Here is a 23,697-nt window from a genome sequence, read left to right as displayed (position 1 = left end):
CTACTCAATAACCAGTGTTGGGAAGGTTACTTTTAAAATGTATTCCATTACAGAATACATGCCCCAAAATGTATTCTGTTACGTTACTCAATAAGAGTAACGTATTCTGAATACTTTGGATTACTTAATATATTATCATGCTGTTTACAACTACATGAATGTACTATTGCTGTGATTTATTACTGTTACTGAAGGTCCGCGGCTCCGAACTGTAGTAAAGGGACCTCTGGCTAATACGGTGGGTTCTGTGTCGGCTCGTAGCTGAAAACTAGCTTTACTTTGTTGTCTGGGTCAACTTTGCTAGCGAGAGACAGAGAGAGGCGTTGAAAGGCTGCTCCAACGGAACTTATTGTTTTTGGAGGAAAACACGAACAAAGCGTACAGTCGAGTCTTAATAGCTTACTTACAACTGGGCTCGTCAGGCTCTCTTCTTGGCTGCAGTGGTTATTATTATATTTACATGCTTCCAGCTCCCGTTTTTGCTCGATGACAGCTCGTACTTTTCCTTTTTCTCCCTCCTCGCTCACAGACACATAACGTGTATGGCAGTCCATTCTCCCTGCAGCACGGACTACACTGCCTATGATGCTACATTCTTTAGAGCTATACCTGTAGCATTCTGCCTATTAGCTTAGCACAACAACAACAAAAAGTCCTCTCTCACCCAGGAAACACGCAGAGAGAGAGCGGCACCCTGTAACCATGGCAACCGTAACGCTGCCACCTGGAACAACAGAACGTAGCTGTCAAACAAAACCCAAACAGTCCTGACCCGCCACAATATGAAACAGGGAAGTACCGCCGTGTAATCCATTTATTTCAACAAAGTAACTGTATTCTAAATACCAACTTTTTAAACGGTAACTGTAACGGAATACAGTTACTCATATTTTGTATTTTAAATACGTAACGGCGGTACTAGGGCTGGGTATCGTCACTGATTTCTAGAATCGATTCAATTCCGATTCACAAGGTCCAGAATCGATTCGATCCACGATTCGATTTAATTCGATTCGATTTGATTCACTTCGATTTGAATATGGGAAATTTTGACAGTCAGAAATATTATAATTCAGATCAGTACATTTACATATTTTTGTATCTATAAAAAGGAAGCTGACACACGCAAGACTTTATCAAAGGTGTGAGCATCACAGCAGATGCCTTTGTGTCAAAGTAGCTGAAGATAAAACACAGAAACACATGAAGGTGATTTTTCCTGGCCTGGGATTTTATAAAAATATTCTGCAGTACATCAAAAACGAAAGAAAACCATTAATCAACATATGAACATTACCTCTGAAGTTACAGCTGTTTTATTAGAGACATGGCTAAGCATTTTGCATTTTGCATAATTTTAAAAAGGTTAAATTTGTTCAGCATTGAAGAATTGCAGAAATTAGGTTTTCTTTTCGGAAGTATATAAAACGGAAAGAAAAAAAAGTCGGCCGATAGCGCTGTAAACAACGGTAGACTTGTGCGTAACAAGCAAGCGAATAATGCAGAAAACCATACAGAGAGAGAGGGGGGAGAGAGAGAGAGAGAGAGAGAGAGCTGTGCATCATGGTAGAAGCAAAACAGTAAAAGTCAGAGTGAATACATGACGATGTTTATGTGAGGTGTAGTTTGGATCTTCTTTTGCTGCTGGTTCGGTCAATATTGTTTGGAGAGACATCAAACTAACAGCTTTACAATCAGCGCATAAAGGGCGTGAACACAAAGCGCGGACCCGCCGACAGATCAGAATCAGCGGGCTGTCGGCTTTCAGCCCCGACTGTGAGAAATTTGACATCTGATTCTGATCCGCGGGCTGCGCTGTGTGTTTAAGTCTTTGTGCAGAATCCGTGTTCCTGCTCTCATTTACTGTTTTAGCTGTTTGGTGGTTGTTGAAGTTTTGTGAGATTTCACCTGAGATTCTGGCATTTCGGGCAAAATAAATTTATATTAAAAAATCGATTCAGGATTTTAATGAATCGATTTTACGTAATCCAAGCCAGAATCGATTTTAATCGATAAATCGATTATAAAAACCCACCCCTAGGCGGTACATGTATTCCGTTACTCCCCAACACTGTCAATAACGCAATCACTTTGAAAGCAATGCTTAAGCATGCTAGCACATAATGTAATGCTAACATGGTGTAATCGTAAAGGGATATAAAAAAGAGTGAACTTAGAGACCCATAATACAGTGATGCATAATATTAAAGCTAAGCTCTGCTACTGCAAACCTAGAACTTCCCAGAGATGCAAGAAATAACAATATTAATGGGCAACTGCAGACTACAAGAGAAAATTAACATTTTGGCAGTATGGAAGTATGGAAACTACTCCCACATCTCCTCACACTCCTTATACAAATTGAAACAGGGGGACATAAACAGGATACTGCGGCTCATTCACTAATGTGTGTCTGGAAATGTGCTTACCTTGCTTATAGAATGAGGACGAATACAAAACCACAGCTGGATTAATGAAACATTTGCACTGACTGTTTTCTTCTCAGCACTGTGCATATATAAGTCAATCAGAAACATTTTAAACTGATATGCCAGCAAGGTATTTGCAATCAGCATACTGCCACATCCCCCTTTTTTCTGCATAAGGAAATCGGTTCACCACAGTGACACACAGTAACTGCAACACTAACTCTGTGCCTTCAGAATTTGTATTTTTGTTTTTGTTAAAAGTTTGCACCCAAGTCTGGGCAATCACGGGACGTCTCCTGAATCCTTAATGATGAGTTTTAACAACTATGCATCAAATACAACATGGTTTGACATCTATTTGTATAGTTTACAGGTTTTTCTAAAGGTATCCCTAAGAAGCTGATCCCCCACGCTAACTTCTGATCCATACCCAATCACTTTGTTCTTGAAGCAACCCTAGAAAGACTCCAAGAGAGAAAGAGTCGAGTACAAATTTTGAGTTCCTGCATGTTGCATAGATGCCTCAAGTTAAGGTCAAAGGTCAAGGTCAATTTTATTTATATAGCACAATTCCTAAGAGCCCATACTGCACAAAGTGCTTAACAATATAAAAAATGCCATTAAAACCAAAACAATGTAAAACAATAGTACAATAATAAAAATAAAAGAACAATCACAGAATTAAAACATCAAGTAAGACTATAAAATAAGACCATAATGCTTGGGTCATAATGAGTTAAAAGCCAGGGCATAAAAATGTGTCTTTAGAAGCGATTTAAATTCATCAAGTGTTTGTGCAGATCTAATATTTAGGCCAAGACTATTCCAAAGTCTGGGAGCTGCCACAGACACGGCTCTATCGCCGTGAGATTTGAGTTTAGTCTGAGGGATGGATAGCAACAATTTTGAACTGGACCTCATTGTTTTTTCTGAAGTTTAAACAGAAAGGAGCTCAGACAGGTAAGAAGAGGCTTTGGCATTCTGTGACTTAAAAACAAAAAGTAAAAGTCTGAATTGGATCCTGTAGGACAGCGGTCCCCAACCTTTTTTGCGCCACGGACCAGTTTATGCCCGACAATATTTTCATGGACCGGCCTTTAAGGTGTCGCGGATAAATACAACAAAATAAAACTAGTACCGGTACCGAAAAAAAGAAAATTTATTCATAACACACGTGAAAAGACCAAGAAAAACCGAGTAAACGATAAAAACGATAACAAAATAACGCAGAAAACCGATAAATACCCTGAAAACTATACATTTCACACCTGAGCCTCAACTCTCGCAGCCCGGTACCAAACGACTCACGGACCGGTACCGGTCCGAGGCCCGGGGGTTGGGGACCGCTGCTGTAGGAGACAGGAAGCCAAGGCAGAGAAGCTAAAACTGGGGTTATATGCTCTCTCCGTTTGGTGCCGGTAAGCAGATGAGCAGCTGCATTTTGGACCATCTGAAGACGATAAATGGAAGTTTGGTCGAGACCAAAATATAATGAGTTGCAGTAGTTTTACCAGGACTTCCTGGAACTGAAAAAGATCATTTCAAACCAGTGCATATGACTAATTCAATCTTGCAACATTTATATTCGCTATTTTTTTCAGTGTAGGTACTCTCAATGTATTCCAGTTACTACTAAAGAAATTACCTTTTTATATTGACACAGCACTGCTCACTCACAGGTATGCTGAACAGCACACATCTCTGAAAACACGTTTCCAGTATGTTTAATAAAAAAAAAGAAAATATTTTAAAATTGATCGGTAGGTTGTTATGTGAACATGCTTCACAGTGAGCCCACGGTGAAATAAATAACATAACAGGGATTTACAACCGCAACCTTAATGATGCCGTATTACACCAGTTAGAGCTGCTAAGTATAGCATTTTAACATCAATAAATCATTACCACTTCCGCTGAGACATTAGTGCTATTGCAATGCACAAACAAGACCTCCACTGACAAGATCAGCAACCTCATTGACTGCGTTTTCCAACCATATGTTGCCAATAGCAAAGAGGTATATAGGAAATGTGGCTCCAATTTTCAGGAGCGCACACACTGATAAGACAGAAGTGCCCAATTTTCTCTGTCAGGGTCTTTTATGTTTACAATAATTATATCAACAGCTCACAGCTCATTTGACAATGATGTATGGATGTTTCCAGAGCAGCCTTTATCACCTTTAATGCGAAACGAACCGCAGCTGGATCAAACCAATACCAATACGCCAGAGTCACCGCTTGCCCGATCTGCATATGTTTAATAATGTATTTGCATTGACGAGCGACCGGTTTGTTTACACGCGCAATGAACAAAACAAAGCAGAAGGTAAACATACCCCGAGCCCAAATGTAGAGGTGATAATGATAAAAATACAACCAGAAATCGAAGCAGAAGCATCTACAGGTTCATCTGTATGAAGACCAGCAGGTCTGCATTAGTGGAGAGGTTCAGCTGACACAGAAGGGGACACGTGCACACTGCATCTTCCTCATGCTAATCAGGGGGGCTTATTAACATAATAAAAGGATGGTGTCAATTGCACTAATGTATGCTGACTTATCCTCTGGTCACCTTGTCACCTTGCTGACAGAAGCCGTCCACGAAGGTTAGCATTGTGTGTGTGTGAATATCTATGAGTGTCAAAGAGAGAAGGAGGCACACACAGAGAGAAAGCAAGGTTACTTAGGTGGCACAATGGTGCCGTCGTTAGCACCATCACTTCACAGCAACAAGGTTCTGAGTTCAAACCTGCAGGCCAGCTGGGGCCTCTCTGTGTGGTGCTTGTGTGTCTGTGTGGGATCTCACCAGGTACTCTGGCTTCCTCCCAAAGTCATGCATGTTAGGTTAATCGGTGACTCTAAACTGGTCATAGGTGTGAATGATCGTCTGGTTTGTTATGCTAACCCAGTAGACTGGTGACCGGTTCAGGGTGCATTATTGCTTTTGCTCTGAGACAGCTAGGATAGGCCAGCCACCCCAGGAATACTGAAATGTATAAGCGGTTAAAAAACTGCCTGGATTGTTTTTTTAAGTGGTAGAAAAAGTTAGAGAGATTGAGAGTGATAAAGAGCTAATGCACTACAGAGGACTCGGCTGTTTTCCTTTAATTCCTGTGACATTTACTTTCCAGCTGGCGTTTGTATGCAGCTGTTGGGGCAAATGTAGCTGTGTGTATTTACGTGTGTGTATATGTGAGTTCAGGTTAGTATGCAGGTGTGTGGGCACAAGTTTCACTGCGCTACCTTTAGGGTGAAAGCTGTTCAAACTGCCAGCTTGCACAGGCTGTAATCACGACTGAATCTGCGTGAAAACAGGCGACGTATATACTGTCGTTCATACCTATGTGCGCTGATTAAGAGGTAGTTTTATGAACAGCGAAGAAAAACAGCCGATATGCACGGGCTGATTATTCAAACAAATAAATTAATGAGAAGGAATCCAGGGTGCTGCATTGACAAGCCCCCAAGAGCTGGCTGTTTTCTGGAAAGCCTGTCAAACTGTCTTCACCTGTGGTCTCTGTAGGCGCCGGGTGCGATAACACGAAATGACATGCACGGAGAAACAGGAGGGTACACTGCAGACAAGCAGAGACAAAACAGAGAATCCTTGGAAAAATCAACAATATAAAATGCAGTGAAAACGTGTACTGTGCAGGTACACACTTGTCAGCTAGCAGCACGGATGTTTGAGACTGCAAGAGAAACATATAGCAAAGCAGGTATGAGATCTCTGCCTCTTTAATGCACACACACACACATCTATGTTAGCTGGTATGCTGAAGCGGATCTCACACACACAAACACACACAGGCGCACAGACAGAAAGACAGATGGGGACCTCAGGCTTCACAGGGAGCAGCTGCATTTCAAGCAGGTACCGCTGCCAATGGCCATAGCGCAAAACAACAACAACAAAAACAAAACAAAGTGAAACAAAACAAAATCAAAACACAAGTTAAAGTGTCACACGGAAACATCACCCATCACTTTCCATGTTTCTTTTGCAGGATAATGTTTTCTTCCCCCGTCAGACCGTACAGCACCCGAGGTGCACCACATACCACATTCCCACCACACAAACATATGGTATACGCATATAAACCCATCCACAACGGTGCACTCGCAATTACTTCAGGTACACAAATACAACCATCTGTCATAGTTACCCCTCGTGTCGACAACAGGCAGTTTTGTTTTCCTGCCGGCAAAATGTTTGATTCATGAGAAGAGATCTTTCAGATCCTCTCCTGAATTTTTAAACCTTTTACTTGTAGCACTTTGACATCAATAAATCATTACAACGCTAATATTTGTATAATTACTGTAAAACAACTATATTGCCACTGAAGAGATTGGCAGTCTGTTTGCCTACACAGGTTTTGTTTGTATTCCTTTGCCTTTTGAAGAATATGATGAATGCATTTTTTCCTCATCCTGGCGTTTACTGTCGTTTGACCGTCACATTAACTTTTTCTATTTGGAGAAGAGCGATGGCCATAAAGAAAAAGCTGGAGAAACGAAATGTTTCATTTATGTATAGAGATTATTTACTCATGACAGTTTCACATTTTTCTCATGCAGGAATTATGTATGAATCAAATAAATGAAGCTGTATGAGAAAAATGTAAAGGAGACGTCTTAGTGCGACAAATATAAATCTCACAGGACTAATATTAAATAGTTTAATAGTTTAATTATTTATATAGCACATTTAATTACAACAAGAGCGTTGACCAAAGTGCTGTACAAGAATACAACATACCTAATAAAACAACTTAGAGTATTAAAAGCAAACACCAAATATGAATTAACAAATAAACATACATTTTCCCCACTGGATGGAATAAGAAGGTATTCTCTGCTTGTCTTAACTACGCAACTACAGGATGAAGCTCCTCCTCCTCCTGTTCGCTTAATCAAAGATCCTGAGTTAAAACAGTTCATGAACAAGTCCAAAAACTAGTTTCACAGCTAATTCAATATGGAATTATGTTGTAAATTATGGTCTGCTCCAGAATAATATATATGATAAAGCAGAGCATATTTTAGTTAAGTTGCTACTTGTTGTTTTTCAGGTTTTTGCTCATGAAGGCCAAAAAGGTTTCAAAAACCCAAACGACCCAAAGTGAGACATAACAGTGGCTACATCCATCTTATACATACAGTCTCACCTTGGACAGAAAAGCAGCAGGCATGGTGGGAAAGGTAGTTTTTAATGTCCTCAAAGAGACAATGCACTGGGATACATACAACATAAAAACTTCCAGTAGTTCTTCACTTAATTGGCTTTTGTTTCTCCTTTTTTCACAGGCTATAAATCCTAATGAAGCCGAATGAAACTTTCAGATGCTTCAGATGCAGAAAAATAATCACTTGTTTGATTGTCATCAAAGTTTAAGATAATAATGTCGAACCTCTGAATGCTAGTGACTCTGGAGATCGCTAGTGTGGGGGATTAGAAATTATTTTACTGCTATTGTTAATAATCATCATCATTACCATTGCATTAATAATACAATCTGCAGTATTGATATTGTATTCAGATGTTTAAACATATTGGTACCCAATTAGCCTTTATTACAGGTGCAGTTATAACCACTCTAAACTGTTGAGTTGAATCTATAATCTTAAATGCTTTTGAATGCTTGTTATAATCTGAAATGTGTATGTGCTGGCCTTCTGTCTGGTGGAAAAGGTTACAAGGTGAAACTGAGTGCAGTTCATGCTGACACACACAGTAGACTTTATCTCATTTATAGGTGAGAGGTTAATCATGTTTGCTTGTAACTCTAAAATTGTCTCTGTAAAAGAGGAATAGTTTGGTTTTCCAGACGGGAAGTGAAAGTCAGACTGTTGACAGGAAGCATCTGTTGTGGAGACGGAGACAATGTTATTTTTAAACTGTGTTAAGTCATTGTGGTTTTGAAACCTATGTATGACCTGTATCTGAGTGACGTCAAGGGGCGTAGTAAATTTAAGCCCTGAAAGGTATAAAACACCTGCTTATGCTCTGTAAGTTGGGGATCGGCGCTGTCTGCGTACAGTGGCGGTCTTCCCACGCGTGTCATTAAAATCATCGTTTGACTCCACCCGGCCGGACCATTGTTGTTATTATGGAAGTAGATTACCTCCTCTACCCCTCCTCAATATTTGAACCTTAACACTAGTATTCAGTCCAACAGAGCACCTTTGGGATGTGGCAGATTTGCATCATAAATGTGCAGCTGACAAATCTCCAGTAACTATTTGCTGCTATCATGTCAGTATGGCCTAAAATCTCTGAGGAATGTTTCCAGCACCTAGCTGACTCAATGCCATGAACGATTAAGGCAGTTCTAAAGGAAAAAGGGATCCCGACCAAGTAGAAAGTGCCTAATAAAGTGTCCAGTGAGTGTATAATTTAGCTTTAAAGAAGCTTTGAAGAGAGCCCGGCAAGCTCCTTCACCACGTTTTGGGTCTTTAGGCTAGCTGCTATGTAAAACCTTACAGCTGTGACAGTGGTCTAAAATGTTCTTCTTTAACAGTCTGCAAAAAGACCAATAAATCACATCTCCCAGAGTACATTCATCTAATCTGATGCATCGTAATGACATTGTTACCGACGACCCAACCTGTGCTTCATTTTTCATTTATCATCTCAGTGATTCAAAGAGAAGCTTCACCCAGCATGCATTAGCCAGAAGGTGAGGGACTACACTGAAAAGGCTGTCATTCAATAAAAGAACATTTGGTACTTGATTTGCAGTTTAATGACAAATAAAATCTGTCAGGTGAGTTTCAAGCGTCTCTGACATGAACTGCACTTCTGTCCGACAGTGCTGTGATTTTTCTTTTTAAAGTTACCTACAAACGGCCTGCTTAGTGCCGCGCCGCGCGCCGCATTTAAATTCAACACGAGCTTTCAGCCCGACAGATGGTTGGTGTGTTATGTGTGCAGCATATGAACTGTTGATTGCAACATTTGCATGAATTATTTGACTTCCCATTCTGCCAGGAAAAGTGTTTTTTTTTCAAGACACAATCTGCTGCATTCTAGTTCTACTTGGCAGTAAAAGTAATAATAAAAAAAATATCCAAATTCCACTTTGTTTGTTTCTGCTGTTTGTTTTTTTTTTTTTAAATTATTATAGAAATAGACAATAGACAGACCAAGATGGCTCCAATTCCAAAGTTACACTATTAATTTGTACTTTCATTTCTTTTAATTGGCTGCTCTTTTAATTTGTTGTTGAATCTTTTATTTGCCTGTCTGTCTATGCATGCATGCATGCATGCATATACACCAGTGGAGACCAACACGCTGTTAGATAGCTGGTCATAATATAATCCTTTATCAGCGTGCTTAGTGAATACCTCAGGCAGCAGAAACCTGAGAAAAAGGAGGAGCAAGATGAAAAACCATCATGGAAGAACAGGCCCCTGCATGGTACGTACCACCGGCAGATATAGAGGAAGTGGTTGACATCCTGGACTGAAAGACAACACAGAGGCACTAATCATGGCAGCACAGGAACAAGCTCTCAGCACAAGATCCATAGAGGCTGGGGTCTATCACACCAGGCAAGACACCAGGTGCAGGCTGTGTAAAGATGCCCCAGAGACAATCCAGCACATAACAGCAGGGTGCAAGATGCTAGCAGGCAGGGCATACATAGGACACCGTAATCAAGTGGCCGGCATAGTATACAGAAACATCTGTGCCGAGTATGGACTAGAAGTCCAGAGGTTAATATGGGGGATGCCTCCTAGGGTGGTGGAGAATGACCGAGCTAAGATCCTGTGGGACTTGCAGATACAGGCAGACAAAGATGATGGCTAACCAACCGGACGTGTTGGTCGCTGTAGCGATAGATGTAGCCATACCGAGTGATATAAACATGAGGATCAAGGAACACGAGAACTTGGAGAAATACCAAAGACTGACTGAAGAACTCAAGAAGCTCTCAGTGCAGCGACCGCCAAGCGAGGCTGAGTTGTGGTTTCACTTTGCAGTAATATCACATATTTCAGAAACTGACTTGTTGCTAAGATTCAGTGAAATCTTTAGAACGACCCATTCAATCCCAAGTGATCGTAAGAGCAGAGAGCATGGGTATGTTCTTGATTTTTATTATATATTTGTGGCAATGGGACTGAAAACACCTGAATTCAATATTTCTGTTCATATAACGTATTCAAGGCCGGTCACGTAGACATCTGAGTCGCTCCCGGTAACTCTGTAACAAACACACGCTGTAACTAGTAAACCCCTGTTTGTGCGTGTACATGTGCAAATACATGTGGCTGTATTCTGGACTACTTTAAATTCTTTGTCCAAAGAGAGAAAACAGACATTTTTGTATATTTTATATAAATAATTTGACATTTTTTATCTTTAGTTTTTATTTCAGAAAACTAAATCGTTTTTTTATAGTTTCCATTTGATCATAGAATCAATTCAGCATAGCTCACACAGACACATGCTGCTTTCTACCTCAATTACATCTGAAGCAATTTCTCTCAACTCATTGTGAGAGGTTGAGGTCGCCAGAAAACAGAGCTTTCAGCAAGAGGAAAAACACTGAAAACTACATGTGCGTTTTTAGACGAATGGATCTCTGTGTCACAAATGTGCTCTGTGCAAGCATGTGGGTGTTATTTCATTTGTATGTGCGTATTTCTGTGTGCGTTTGGATTTTTGTTCTTTGCTTGTGTGATCCCGGTTTAAAGGACTCAAAAAAAGCTCAGAAGTTTAATACCTTGATGGTACAAAGTGTCAAATGCCCACAAAGGAGGGGAAGATATTGAGTGGGAGGCGAATGTGTGTATTTGCTGACAAAGCCTCGTAGTATAAGTTGTTGCAGAGGGAGGGCTGAAGGATGAAGGCAGGACGAGGAGGAGTGCGAGGCGGAGAGGTGGGGCAGGTGAAAGCATCCGACATCAAACAGAGAGGATTTCAGTCTCCCTGTGGACCTGCCTACTGAACAGCTTACTATGGCTGAAATTCAATGATATGTTGTATTTAGCTATTGAGCAGCAATATGTGTGTGTGGTCATCTGGTGTATTGGTAATGTGGAAGCAGCAAAGGTTAAAGTTGAATAGCAGAAAATACATATCTGGAGATTTGGTAATCGTTCGAAGTTGTATATGGACTATAACAGATTCAGTTTTTGGATTTATAGTCAGGGGTGGGGGGATCTGGAGTGGGTGGTGTGGGGGGTTAGTAAAGGAGCAGCAATTAGGTTGGAAAGGAGAAGAGGAAAAGACAAAGTAAGAAGAAGAAGAGAGGAGAAATTCAGGAGAAAGAACAGTGAAGTTAGAGTAGATAAGAGATAAAAGAAGGAGGAAGAATAAAGAAGGAGAGGGGAGGTGAAAGGACGAGAGGTGGAGGAAGCGAGGTGATGAACCAGGAGTTGATGAGAGAAGTGCAGATGAAAGAGGCAAAGCTGAAAAAAAAGAACAGAGAGGATGAGAGGAGAAGGAGATGAAATGAATAGTAATTGGGGCTTTAACACTGCCAAGGATCGGTTTCCCATCCCCACTCTGGCTGCACATACTAACAACCCACACAGTCCGAGCCCCGTAAAGTGGATAAATGCTTCCGCCAAACGGTAAAAATTTTAAGGGGCACAAACATGTAAAGATACGCGATAAGAAGCTGCAGCGCCCGAACCCATATCTTGTTCGTCTTTGTCACGTTATGCAGATAAAACGACGCCGCGCCGTGACCGCGGGCTGCAGTGACGTCTCTGTGGATGACAGATGCCCTCTCCTGCAGCTTCCTTTCTAGGCCAGTGTCTTTCAGTGTGTTCAAATCCTGCTGCCTCACAGTCTCTCAGCACACCTGTTTGCCATTGTTATCACCTCAGACAGAGAGACAATATGGCGAGCATCCCACATATTTTTTAATGTCAGTATTGAGTCGAAGGCGACAATATTTTCCTTTTTGACAAAGGGGTTAAAAAGACTTGATCGTTTATCCTTCCGTCTATTTATCCATCTTCTGCTGCTCTAAAGCTTGGTCACCACGGCAGCAGCTAAACAGGGTTATCCAGATGTCCTGTTCTTATTCTCTCTGACAGATCCAGAGGTAGCTGCAGACCAGATCTCGGGAGCTGGACTTGCTTGGGAAGGACCCATCCTGATTAGCAGTCTAAAGCAGTCGTTTGGTACCGGACCGCCAGAGTTGAGTCTCGGGTGTGAAATTTATGTATTTTAGGGATTTTATCCTCAACTTTCCCTGGGTCTTTCCCGTGTTGTAGTTGGTTGTCTTATTTTGAAAGAAATATTTACGCGTTACCGTAGCAACCAGAGAGCATTAAGGGGCAGAGAGGAGGATGTTACTCTCAGTGTTGTTGGCGCATTTCAGGAGGACGCTGCTAATAAAGTTACACAATTACACAGTGAATTTGCACTTATTATTATTATATTTACAAAATACCACCGTTTTTGTCTTGGTCATATCATTTTATTTTGTTGTATTTATCCGCAACACCTTAACCCTTTAAAACCGGTTGGAGCGGGCACGCTCTGTTTTGCGTAACTATTTTTAAATCCCGGTAGCTCTGCAACCAGTAAGCTAGCGCAATAATTTTTTTTGCATATGAAACCGGAGGAGTTGTACTTACATCTTATGCCATCAGCTTGTCCTCAGTCACAGTTTCCTTCCACATATAGCTTTGCAAAAACTGCATAAAAAGCGCTTGCAGCAACAAAAACATAATATTCCAGAAACACGCTTTGCCGATCCGATCAGCTGTTCATAACACTTCCTACATTGGAATAGACGTCAGCGCGAACTTTCGCACATCCGCCATTACTTGCCCGAAACCGAAAGTGACGTCATTTTCGCAGAAATGTAGTTTTTTACCATTAGGGCCTCATGAGCCTAGACTGGTGATTTTAAAAGTTATGTTTGACTTTATGACTTTCTGCGTCGTTTCTGGGATGCTTAGAACTCATATTGCACTGCTGGAAATAGTTTATTTTGATGCATATGCTGCTTTTTTGCAAATTTGCATTATAATATTTATTTTCGTTTTTCCTGCAGTATATAAAAATTGGTGTATTTCAAAAATAAAACTATGAAGACACTTAAAATAAATTTCCTGTGGTGGGAAACTATTTTGTGCAACTTTTTTTGTATTTACAGTTTTGAGGGATAAACCTCTTAAATTTCTCTAACTAGAAATATATGTTAAAAAAACAAAAACGATTTTCAATTGTTTTGTAGTTTATTGCACTTTTTTGCAATTTATGTAATAACTATGCACTTAATGCAGACATATTATTAAAATTTGGGCTATAATGGTTCTATTGATGCATAGCAACTTGAAATGCTCCCAAAAATGGCTCCACAGCATGTAAAAATATAATATAAGCTCTGGCAGACTTGGTTCTATGGTAGGTCTTAAAGGGTTAAAGGCTGGGCTGTGTAAATATTGTCCGACATTAAACCGGTCAGTGGCGCAAAAAAAGTTACAGCTGGTCTAAAACACCTCAGCTGGCTCCTTGAACTTGAGCTCTTCACCCTATCGCGAAGGTAAAACAGCCATTCTACGGAGCCAACCCATTTTTGCTGTTTGTATCTGCTACCTCAATCTTTTTGTCATTACCAAAAGCTCATAACTACAAGTAAGGGCTTAAACGCAGATCCGTTAGTACATCAAAAGCGTTGTCTCCATCTGAGTTCTCTCTTTAGTGCAAAGGCCTGGAAAAACATCCACATTATAACTCTCCCCAGCTGTAAGAAAGCAATCCATTTTTTGGCAGATGTCTTTATTGACATTAAAATAAGATGTGAGGACGAGGCCTGTTATTTTCCATTTACAAGGACACCTGCTAACATACATTTTACGTATATTAAAGACATAAAATGTTTTAACAGCTGTCATTTTAACTGGCCCCAGCACTTAGTAGCTGCTAGTTTAATATCTGTGCAGTGTTGAAATGAAGCTCCAAAACCAATTATATCCTATGAATCGTGCCTGTGGTGAATACTCTTTCTTATATGGATAGAAAAGTATTCAGAGTTCACAGCATACTGAAGGTTTATGCTTCTTTTGTCTTTTGGTCCCCCTGCAGTTGATACACATATATTTCTTAAGACTCTATAGAGAGATCTGTGCAGATGTAGAATTGATGTTGCAGGAAGAACGGAGGCTCAGCAGCGCTGGCGTGTCTCCCTTCTTGTTTCCTCACTATGTACCCTGTCTGCACATCAGCAGGAGCTTGATAAATGAATGATGCTGTATGGATAGCCAAACTGCTGCCAGAGGAATAACTGAAAAAGGAATGTAAATCTGTGCCAGGAATTCCAGATTAATTTTAGGATTTTGGGATTCATGTGCCAAAATCATGGACCTTTGTTATTCCCCAGAATCTCTATGACCCACAGCTCACTGTAAAGTATCACCTCGTGCACCCTCAGGTGTCAAAGGGAGCTGAACTGCCTTTGTACTCCCCATCTTTACACCTCCATATGGCTTTTCCTCCTTCGTCCTCCTCTTCTCCTTCATGTTCTCCTGCTCTTTGCCATTCTCATCGTCCTCACCATCTGCCTCGTATACTGTATATATGTGAATTTATGTCGCTGGCTGTTATTATTTCTGCATTTCACATGTAATGCAATGTCAACATGAATTTGCCATGTGTTTGTGCCCTCGGGCAAGTGCACATGTCACAGCACCACTAATGAAATTGGTGTTTTGTCCTCATTCTGCTAATTTCTCTTTTTCCACTCATAGAAATAACTTTAAACGAAGGGCAAAGCACACTTGACATGGACGTCACTGGGAGGAAAAGTTACTGGGAATAGTTGCGGATTAACAGCCACAATAAAAAAGAAAACAAAAAACATGCCTCTGGTTTTTGTTGCTTAATAGAATTACACATTTCATAGGCAGTCTTGGTCGACTGTATTATTCATGGGTGGGGAAAGGGGAGAGGCACAAAGAGCAAGAAATATGAGAGAAGTGGGGGAAAAAGAAAGAAAGAAAGAACTAACACTGCTGAGTTACAAAGCTACACCCTTGCTGATTACAGCGCTCCTGCTCTAAATCAATCACACACATGCTTTGAAATACAAACCTGAGTAAACATGATCTGCTCTCCGTTGGATAGATCCATCCAACTCATAAATATACAGAACACACAGGTGCATTCAGCGGCATAGAGTTAAAAAAAAGAGTAAATACACACATTTAATTTGAATTAACTCACATCAACACCTTAGATGGATATTCAGCTGCAGCTGACTTTTAGTCCACAGCTGTAACTGGACAGCGGGTTGTGTGCACACGCATGAATGTTACAATACTGATAAGAAGTGCTTACACACAGATCCATATCAACAACCTTGGCTCCAGTCAGGGCTGACACAGAGAGATTTGCTACACAGCTGCTTCATTCACACATACTGTACATTGCATGCACTAGGGCTGGGCTATATCATAGCGTTCACGGTAATACTGGTGTAATTTTGGGCAACAATAGAAAAATGAAATATCGCGATGGAATATGGGTAAAACGCACATGCGCAGTGCCGTTGTTTTCATACGCACACATCAGAAAAAGCATGGCGGCGAAAGCAAATCGTTGAATGAAACGGATGAGCCAGAATTGGTTTGTAAAAATGCTGCAACTTCAGTGGTGTGGAACTGGTTTAGCTTTTGTCCGTCAGATACACAACAAAGCACTATTTTTGGTAGCTAGCATGCTAGCGGGCCGTTGTTATTGCCGTGTTTTTTGGAAAATACGGCACACTTAAAATCAATCCTTTGATTTTTCTGAAAGTCAACAGTGCCCCTTATAATCCAATAGGCCTTATGTATGAATTCTGGTTGCGTTTACTGACCTCGATGTCGTACACGGCGCTCAAAAATCTGTCAAATCTGTCAAATGTTTTAGTACGACTTTGCTAAGCTACGAAGCCGCACCGCTTGATGGATTGTCAGAGCCAGTGTTGCCAACTTAGCGACTTTGTCGCTATATTTAGCGAGTTTTCAGACCCCCTAGCGACTTTTTTTCTAAAAAAAAGTCGCTAAAAAAAGACGTGAAAGACATTACAAAAAACAATAATTGCTAAAAGAAATTTAATTTGTAGTTCTAAATAAATTCTAAATGCATTTAGGACGTTTTTTGCTCACTTTATGTCTCGTCCACGATGTTATTTCTCTCTCCAGCAGCGTAGGTTACAATTACATTAGCATGACCAATTATGCAAATTAGGTGATGACATCATTTAGCGACTTCTAGCGACTTTTAGGACAACCAATAGCGATTTTCCTTACTGAGGAGTTGGCAACACTGGTCGGAGCATTACGGCTATCGTAGTCAGGAGCCTGGCGGAGTGATACATACTGTGCTTCAACATAATGTTACCGTATTGTGTGTGTATAACCTCTTTTTAAGTTTTGTGGATATTCTACATGGTTATGCTGAGGATATGTCGGCCAATTTCCACTGGAAATGCCTTTTGGTTAAACTGTCAGCAAGGAATTTGCACTGTTACATTTTTATATAACTTTAATTTACATAAAACAGCTGCTTGTTTAAGTGAAAATACATTAATGGTTTTTTTTGCACTAATAAAGTTGTGGAGTTGTAAAGTATTTTGTCTAGTGTCAATTATATCGTCAATTATATCGTTATCGCAAATTTTCAAATGTATATCGTGATAAATATTTTTGGTCATATCGCCCTGCTCTAGCATGCACTACACAATTATAAGAGACACGCACTCGTAAGTTAGACAATAGACTCTGACAAGGAGAGGCGAAAACACCGAGCCAGTTACTTAAACATGAAATGATGTAAATAATAAATAAACATATGCAACGATTTCTCTTAATACTGCTGCTTATGCTAAAAATCCCTTTGTCAAAGCAGAGATGCACACAAACACATGCACACACTTCAGATTGAAATACATAACACTGGGCACCAATAGTAATAATCTCAGTATCGCTATGAGTGAGAGGCCCGGGCAGAATGCCAGTGACCTAAAGGTAAAGGCAGAGTGAGACAAGATAGAGACTGACAGAAACACACACAGACACCCTCACACACACAAATAAACACAAAAAGGTCAATGGTGTAATTCCTTGCTGACAGAGTCAGTGCAACTGTTCTGTTTGCTATAGACAGAGGCAAGCTGACCACTTGTAATTTGTAGTGACCTTTACAGTGCTGACTAACTCAATGAAAAGCCTGTGCGGTGGCATCTGCTCTCACTAATATGTCTGCGTGTTTGAGTTGAACATATGTGGTCTCAACAGTTTACAAGCAACAAACAATAAAGATTTCATAAAGTTGTAGAAGTTTCTGGAAACAAAAAGACAAGCAGCACTCACTGACATGAGTCACGTGTTGGTTTGTTTTCTGGTATTGATTGATTGATTGAGCGATGCCTCGGTGCGAGGTTTTATTTCCACTATTGTCAACTAAGACTGGAAGTGTGTTCTCTCATATAGCAAAGCATTATGGGTGAAGGTCTTAATTTTTGATGCTTTTTAGATTTTTGGTCTTTGAGTGACCTTTTGATCTGTTCCATAACTGGTATCGGTATAAGCTGAATATGACGTCAGGCAGTGTTGGGAAGGTTACTTTTAAAATGTATTCCATTACAGAATACAGAATACATGCCCCAAAATGTATTCTGTAACCTATTCCATTACGTTACTCAATGAGAGTAACGTATTCTGAATACTTTGGATTACTTAATATATTATCATGCTGTTTACAACTACATGAATGTACTATTGCTGTGATTTATTACTGTTACTGAAGGTCCGCGGCTCCGTAAAGGGACCTCTGGCTAATACGTCGGGTTTGTGTCGGCTCGTAGCCGAAAACTAGCTTTACTTTGTTGTCTGGGTCAACTTTGCTAGCGAGAGACAGAGAGAGGCGTTGAAAGGCTGCTCCAACAGAACTTATTGTTTTTGGAGGAAAACACGAACACGGTGTACAGTCGAGTCTTAATAGCTTACTTACAACTGGGCTCGTCAGGCTCTCTTCTTGGCTGCAGTGGTTATTATTATATTTACATGCTTCCAGCTCCCATTTTTTCTCGATGACAGCTCGTACTTTTCCTTTTTCTCCCTCCCTCGCTCACAGACACATAACGTGTATGGCAGTCCATTCTCCCTGCAGCACGGACTACACTGCCTATGATGCTACATTCTTTAGAGCTATACCTGTAGCATTCTGCCTATTAGCTTAGCACAACAACAGGCGCTCTCTCACCCAGGAAACACGCAGAGAGAGAGCGTCACCCTGTAACCATGGCAACCGCAACGCTGCCACCTGGAACAACAGAACGTAGCTGTCAAACAAAACCCAAACAGTCCTGACCCGCCACAATATGAAACAGGGAAGTACCGCAGTGTAATCCATTTATTTCAACAAAGTAACTGTATTCTAAATACCACCTTTTTAAACGGTAACTGTAACGGAATACAGTTACTCATATTTTGTATTTTAAATACGTAACGGCGGTACATGTATTCTGTTACTCCCCAACACTGACGTCAGGTAAGACATGAATACAAACAGTAATGCCAATAATGAATCAACTGATATTTATATAGTGCTTTTCTAGGCTGTCTGACCACTGAAAGTCAAACCTAAAAATTCATAAAGCACTTTAAATGTTTTACCCATCACACACACTCACACACTATACATCGGAACAAAGGATACTTTGACGCGCAGAAGGAACAAGCCAGTCTCTTACGCAAGTCCGTGTCATTCTGAGTAAATTACAAGTCAAAATGCAAAGTATTGTTCTGTTTCTCACTGAAACAAAGAACAGTAAATGTCAATTATTATTAATTATACTTACGATTTTTTTTTTAATTACTGCCACGAGAACCTACACACTAATAAAAAAACTGAACAGTTGCTTCCACTTCTACTTTCTGGCAATTTCAAAAGGTGTATATCTTAAATAGCTACCACTAACAACGGTCATGTAGATGTAGTTTTGTAACATTAGCTTCAAGTTGTGAAAAGGAGTAGTTTAAATAAAACTGCTGTGTGTTTTTAACCATAACCGAGTGGTTATCTTTAAAGAAACAGAATGAAAGGAAGTGAAAAACATGTCAAAGGTGAAATTAAACTCATGTGCTGAGGTTTGACAGTCACATTGGCTGCTTGTGCTGAAAACATGATGACCATTATATACTTTTGCTTAACAAGGTGGACCACTAATAACTATACTAAAGTGAAACTAAGTCAGCCCTGTGATCCAGTTGCTTGTAGAACGACCTTTAGCAGCAGTAATTTTCTCCATGACTCTATCAGCCTCTGGTATTGCTGTTTGTTTATGCACAGCTCTTTTAAGATCCCGCAACAGCAGCATTTCAGTTTGGGGTCTGACCTTTGGCTGGCTTGATTCTTTTCTTTTTCAGCCATCCTGTGGTAGTTTTGCTCATTGCTCCGATACATGAAAGGCTGTCACACAAACATGAATCTTGAATACCTCGGTACACAGAGGAGTTCATGGTCAACACATTGACTTTGGTCTTGTCTGTCAAAGGACATTTTTCCACGTCTTGTGGTTTGTTCAGATGCGACTTTACAAACCTAAGACATACTTCCACATTCTTTTATACAGGCTTTCTCTTGGCAACCCTTCTAAACAAAGTAGTCATGAAGTACATTTAGCATGCTAACTGAGGTCTGCAAAGTCTGACATGGAGGTCATGGATGTTTTGCAATTCCTTTGAGTGTTGCATGGTTTGACCTTGGGGGTGAATTTGCCGGAACTTCCTCTCCTGGGACTATTGTAGCATTGTGCTAACACCCGTCTGAATGCTTCAGACCAGCAAACTACCAAAACATCTGCTCACAGAGGCGCTCACAGTCGCTGATAATCAGGTGCTTTGTTAAAAAAAAATACCTGGCTGTTACTTATCCTCTTAAATTGCTAAACGCGAGGTGACTTTTTCACGACAGAGGGAAGGAGACCACCTACGGACTATATGTATGAGACTAATAACATTTAATAACAGTCATCTTATGGGTGATATAAATGTCCAAAAACCATAATTCAGATTTAAAAAACGAGTGAACATATGACCCGAATGATCATCTGACACTGATGACAAGGAACCAGAGACACAGGAGACTGACGTCACGTCACATTTGACACACTTCAGGTGGCACACATAGCACGAACTGTACTAGCATGCATGATAGAAACAGAATAAATAGCAAAGGACAAGCACGTGCCAGCGAGATGATGAATGTTGGAGCTTGAAAGTGGGACACTGAGACTGCAAGATCCTGCAGGTGCGCGGGCTTTCACAGGTAAAATGGATGAGGGCACAGCGACACCTGAGCCTCCCAGCAGCAGCATCACTTAAATAAGACAGAAGGGTTGAAATACGATGAACAGAACACCAACTGGATAAACACGAGTGCGGTTTAGAAGTCAAACATACGCATCAGGAGAAAAAAGAACGAGAGTCAATGCTGCCATGAGACTAAAATTAAATATCGATCATTAGACTTAAAAGATGGCTGGAGATTAAATGATGAACGTTTTCATCAAACTAAATCAAGTACAGCACTTTATTTTTCCCCCTTTTCTCTTACTTTAGCTGATTGTCAATTAATCCCTCATAACAAAGAGAGAGTTTTTCCATTTATTTTGCCCTTCTGCTTTTAGAAACCTTTTAATTTCGTTTGTTTGTTCATTGATTGAATTCAGTTTCTGTCAAATTTCAGTTGTGAAATTCAATTCTTTTTCCTTTCCATTTGGCTTTTTCTTTTTGTCAGCAAGATGGCTTCACAAGTCAGAATTATTTCCAATTTTATCCCCATCTTTCATGTATTAAGTGTTTTGTTTTCTTATCAGTCCCTACAGCCGCAGATATCTCTGAAGCTATGGCTCCTGCCCACATGTTATCATGTCTTTGAGTAAGATCTCAAATTGATCCTGACGTGTTTGTGTGTGAGAGGGAGAATGAACTTTTCCCTGGACAAAAGCATTTGTCAATAAATAATAATGATTTTTTTTTAGTACAAATTATGATAGAAACACTTTCACAGCTTGGCTTGAAGAAAGAGAGATATTTCCCCATGTTGTGGCTCCTTTAGGTCCTGAAAGAAGCAAATATAATCTTTACAGCGCGAAACAGGAAACAATCACACCTGGCGCTCTTCCAGCTCGGCCCTGCAAAAAACATCATACTGCTGAGAGCTCATTAGTAAGATAAAAAGTATCTGATTGACTAAGTGCCAGTGTGGTAATTAACATTCAAATTGAGCATCTCCTCATCTCACAAAAACATCTGATTGGGCTTGAGGTCATTGGTCAAGTTTTTAGCCGTCTGCCAGGGCTTGGCTCCGAGGCGGCCCGTGCAACTTAACTGTGATTGGCATATGCCTCTATGTGGCTTTCCCATTTAAGCCAAAAAAAAAGATGTTTTGCAAAATGGTGCAAACAGAAACTGAAAAAACACACATACAAAGACTTGGCGCCTTAAAAGCGACCAGAGTGATTTATATTCATACCATCAATCGCTTTTTAAACGGGGTCAGCTCCTTTCAAATGCTCTCTGTCACTCCCCAATGAAAAGGTCTTTACATGACTCATGCTTTTAAAAACATAACCTATTGAGTGTTTCCTCCTCAATTTGCCAATAACTAATAGCAGGAGACAAATTATTTTTAATAAATTGAACATTTCTCCTTCAGAAATTAGAAATTGCTGCAAAAGCTTGTACTTTTTTATCATCCAAGACTTTCTTCTGGTATGAAGGTTTCCAGAGAAACATAATATTGGAGCTAAAAATCAGTTTTGACTTCTACAGAATCAGTCAATATTTTACTATCACACATATTGACTTTGGTAAAAGTGGCTGGAAGGAAATAAAAATAAAAATAAACGCCTGGTTTCTGTTTTGCTAGTAGCTTCAGATTGCTAAAAACTGTTATTTTGTTACAAACACAAATAAATGAGTAATAGTAAGACAGCATGAGTGTACATCTCCCAAAAGACGTACTCGCCGACTTGGCAGTTAAATGGAAAAGAGAAACTGTTAATCAATAAGTTACATAGCCCCATAACCATAGATACTAATCTGCATCCTGTAACGACTGTTAGTCCATAACATCTTGCAGTAATATCAACGATGTCTCCAATAAAGTTCTCATCCTGCTATCCTAGAAAAATGTAATATGCGGGTAAAACTGGAAAATCAGAAGTGTAAAGGCCGTTATTTTGAGTTAAGTGCAAATAAGAAAACTAAACAAACAACAAAGGAAATGAAAAATCATCCCACAATAGAATCAAACAGCCTCCACAGCAAAATTTATTTTTGCTCGACTTTTACTGTTGTGTTGTTAAACATTAAAGATTATTACGCTGCCACAAACTCTGCCTGCACTTTTTAAAAGAACATTTGCAGCTAACTTATTTGCTCAATTAGGAGATATTTCCTTTTCTTTGGGCTGTTTGCTGGGTACTCTTTTTTCCCTGCAAGTAGAAAAAATAAGTTATAAACAGTTTGACATTTTATTTTTGTCAAAATGTATTATCTGACGCAGATTAGTTGTGTATGAACAGAATTATTAAGAAACTACCAAAAGCACAAAGCACTCAAACTGTAAGTATGAGGACTGTAAACATATGGCAATGTGATTTTAGTCAGTGTCTCTGTGTGTGTGTGTGTGTGTGTGTGTGTGTGTGTGTGTGTGTGTGTGTGTATGTAAATGTGTCTTCAATCTAGACACAGAGGTGATTTCCCCGTGGTCTGCCTCTAAATTAAACCAAATCCAATCAAATAAACTGAAACCTTGATTTAAATGGAAAGCACTACAGCCTATTACGTAGCACAGTGGAGGACAGTCTCGCTATATCAACCCTGAATTGCATTAAAGTTCTCACTCACCCTCTCTCTCCCCTCATTGCTTCTATCTCTCTCACTCTCTCTCCGTCTCAAGGTCACTCTCCGACTGACAGACTCGGCAGAGAGAGACATTTCCTGTGACAAAAATAGTTTTTTTGCAAAGTCCAGAATGCAGCTTAGAAATGTGATAACACATTTCAAACACTACACAGTACACACGCCCTTCATGCAATGTGACACACTTGCATTTATGTATGCAACACTTTTCTAGCCTTACTGACTGCGCTGGCCGCACATTGAGCAACTAGTTAGAAAACTTTAACCGAAACTGGGCTTTTACTTTACAGTCAAGTCCCAACTGTCTCTCTGTGGTGTCTACTTTGATGGCAGAGCTGGATTGTGGTGATGTTATTTATTTCCCAGTACAT

At 40.1% G+C, this 23,697-nt stretch overlaps 1 protein-coding gene and 1 long non-coding RNA gene across 5 annotated transcripts in view; both read right to left on the bottom strand.

Annotated features, from left to right (window-relative positions):
• pvrl2l (PVR cell adhesion molecule related 2 like) overlaps positions 1 to 23,697 on the bottom strand; it is a 381,196-nt gene that overhangs the window by 53,258 nt on the left and 304,241 nt on the right. The gene's annotated exons all lie outside the window — the stretch shown is intronic.
• Positions 1 to 23,697, bottom strand: part of LOC146492779 (uncharacterized) — a 100,000-nt gene that overhangs the window by 28,935 nt on the left and 47,368 nt on the right. Inside the window, exon 3 of the long non-coding RNA XR_014871995.1 lies at positions 2,071 to 23,697. This exon is cut by the window's right edge and continues 34,121 nt beyond it. This is a non-coding gene — a long non-coding RNA (uncharacterized LOC146492779). The remainder of the gene's footprint in view (positions 1 to 2,070) is intronic.

Source organism: Neolamprologus multifasciatus, chromosome 22, assembly GCF_963576455.1.
Source record: "Neolamprologus multifasciatus chromosome 22, fNeoMul1.2, whole genome shotgun sequence".
NCBI lineage: Eukaryota > Metazoa > Chordata > Actinopteri > Cichliformes > Cichlidae > Neolamprologus > Neolamprologus multifasciatus.
The sequence above is the reverse complement of the archived record's forward strand: the minus strand, read 5'-3'. Positions and strand labels throughout refer to the sequence as shown.